Source organism: Populus euphratica, unplaced genomic scaffold (genome assembly GCF_000495115.2).
Source record: "Populus euphratica unplaced genomic scaffold, PopEup_1.0 scaffold301.1, whole genome shotgun sequence".
NCBI lineage: Eukaryota > Viridiplantae > Streptophyta > Magnoliopsida > Malpighiales > Salicaceae > Populus > Populus euphratica.
In genome coordinates, this window is record NW_011500181.1 from 86782 (window position 1) to 90268 (window position 3487).

Below are 3487 nucleotides of genomic sequence, written 5' to 3' on the forward strand. Positions count from 1 at the left end.
TTTTAAAAATCTTAGTCAATGCAATGTTTTTAAAAAAAAAAATCTTAGTCAATGCAATGTTTTTAACTAAAATCATTGTTTCTATTAAAAATATATATTTTATGATTGTTAAAACAAATTAACAAATAATATAGAAATAACTTATGTATATTTTGTGTGATTGAAAGCTAAAAAAACATCAAATCATGTTCAAAGTTAATTTTAAAAAAATGTTAATAATAAAAAATCAATTATAATGAATTATTATTTTTATTATCTACGTGGTTTAAAGCGTGGATATCCTTTTTCTAGTGATGCTTTTCTTTTCTACTTGAATGTGATTTTTCATGGCTTGTTTTACTATAAGGAAGTTTTTGTTATGAAGAATGTATAGTCATTTCTATAATAAATGATTATAGATCCTCCATTTAAGCGTTTTCTCATTGAGTCTCTAATTATAGCTTCTAGAATGTATAGTCATTTCTATAATAAATGATTATAGATCCTCCATTTAAGCGTTTTCTCATTGAGTCTCTAATTATAGCTTCTAGTGTTTTGTCTCCACCTTGTATAATGGCAAAGAGCTTAATAGTGCTTTTTTAATTGATACACTGATGCTGAAATATGAGATAAGTTTAACATACAAAACATGAAGACCAAGAATAAAATGAGGCTCAAGGTTGTGACACCACACCCGAGTAGATCCATGCAATGTTGTGGGAAAGATTTTGTCTTGAAATCACCTGAGTAGATCCATCCAATGTTGTGGGAAAGATTTTGTCTTGAAATCACCTTTTATGTTACCAATTCCAAAGCATTTCTCACATTTTATATATATTTCTTGGGATCTATAAGTTCATTATAGTTATCTAAGTTGACATTTGTGGAAACTTATTTTTTAAAGAGACAAGTGTGTATCACTCGTTGAAAAGTGTGAAATATTTCATTTGGTGGTGTTTATTCCCATGACTTCTCTTCTATTTAGTAATTTTCTGCGTGGAGTAGGTGAAAGAGACTCATAATATTTGTGATTAGATCCTTATTTGGAATGTCTGGTGTGAAATACTAGGTGTAACTTGTTTTAAGTGTATGATAGTTAATGTATCTTAATGGCATGTCATTTTGTCATTCCCCTTCAAGAGGGAATAGAACTTGTCTGGAAGCTCTTACTGGTGTTTGCCCTAAAATCTAATGTTGTGGAGATTGAAGGCTTAAAAAATATTGATGGATGGTGCTAACAACATCATTAAATATTTTTATTTGTTGAGATAAATGTTGAAGACTCGAGAAAACCAAATTTCCTATCAAGATATTATCAATTGTCTTATGTCTTAAAGTTTTGTTTGTCATAAAAAAGGTTTTCTGTGAGAGTGAAAAATTATGAGGAGGAATGAACAAACTTTTTGTTCATGTTCCACAGATTATGTCACAGATAAAGTTAAAGAATAAATTCAATGAATCTCTAAGATTTTCTAATGCTGATAATGGATTAAGTTGCTTTTATTAGTTGATGTTACCTGCAAAAGAAATTTCTTAATGCCTTGAGTTAGTTTTTTTAGTTTGATTGCTTAAATGATAAACAAGTAAAAAGATAAAGAAGTTGAAAAGGATGGTTTTAAAACTCGTTCCATGACCTACCATCTTCAAGATAAAGATTAAAAGTTATGGTAGGTGATAGGATGACATAACTCACACTAAAAGATGACTGGTAAGGTGTAACTTACTTCTCTTGGATAGGTGGAGGGTGGCATAGCTCGCTTTGCAATGTTGGTTTTATTTAAATTATACCTTAACTTGTGAAACAAAAGAGTGAGCTATATTGATTGTAAAAAAAAAGATGTTTGATTAATTGAGTTATTGTCTAATAAGGAGTATGAAATTAAAAATATTTTTATTGGACTGTATGAGTATTTATAAGTGTTTTTATAAAAATTATAGGATTATGTGTAAGAAAATAAAGGGTTGAGAAAAGTAAAAGAAAAAGAAGAAATTTTGGATGACAGAGAGTAAGCTCAGTCTAGGCTGTAAAAAACAACCTTGGTCCAGGTTGCCTTTGGCATCCTTGATTTGAGCTGCCAAAGATAATCATGTATCAGCTGCCACAACTTAGACTAATCTTTTTTTCTTGATACTCAGCAAATGACTTTGCATAAAATTTTTACATGTTTAATGCTTATAAAGCTAACATGTGTCCCTTTTTGTTAACAAAGAGCTAAGCTCGCTTTAGACTGTTAAAAACAATCTTGGTCCATGATGCCCTTGGCAGCCTTGGTTTGTGTTGCCAAAGACAATAATGTATGGGCTGTCATAGCCTAGATTGATTTTTTTTTTTTAATATATAAAGCGTGTTTGCAAGTGTGGTTATGGTTGCTTTTCAAAGTGCTTTTCACTCGGAAATGTATCAACATAATATTTTTTTTAAAAAAATATTTTTCACATCAACACATCAAAATGATCTAAAAGCACCAAAATAATATTAATTTAAAGCAAAGAAAAAAAATAAAAAAATTTAAATTTTTTTAGAAACTCTTTTGAAACGCTTTATAAATAGGGCTATAACAAATCACTTTGCATCAAATCTTTACATGTTTAATGCTTATAAAGCTAACATATGTCCCTTTATTGTTGTTTCCTGCCTCTCTCCTAATTCTCCAACATAAAAGGTGTTGTTATTGATTAGTACTTAAAAGTGCATTTTTATAAAGGTTTTATATCATCATTTTGCACTTGAAGTATCAATAACTCCTTAACTAAAGTATATTTTATAAAACATATCTAATAATATAAGATACCTTTAATTTGTGGTAAATATTCATCTTAAATGCAAGCCTATCACATAAATAAAAGGATTGATTGATGAGTTTAAGTACTAAAATTAAAAGGATAAAGAGATATCCAAACTTAAAAAAGAGATGCTTGTGCAGTCCAAACTGGAACACTATTTGGTAATTAGGTCATATCTGGAGCTGTAGATCTCGGATTAAGGTCTACTTTAAAAGGGAAAGGTAAGACATAGGCCTACAACTTTCATGGGAGTCCAAGATTTAAAAAGACCGTTTTCAAGTCCAAATTGTAACACAACGAAAAAGTCTGAATCTGCCTTGCAGCCCAGACACTGTTTAATGTTTAGCCCATATCTTGAATTCTAGAAGTTCAAATGACCTTAACTTTCCCCCCCTATAAAGTTGAAATAATTTCCTAAAACTTTCATATGGAGGTTTGATTCAAATTCTAACATTATCAATGATGTTTTATTCAAACAATATGATAAGGATTGTCACCAGGTCAAGATGTGGCCACCCACTCATCAAATCAATGGTTTCTAATTTTAGCCTATAAAAAGAGGCATTTGTTATGCATTTAGGCATCTTGGTTTTCAGATCAAGATCATGCTCTTCCTTTCTCTCTTTGTATTTTTTATAATGTTTATGCTTTGCTTTCATTAATATCAAGTTTATGCCTTTCATTTCCTTTCATTTACTTAGTTAACTTTTATCTTATTTATGTT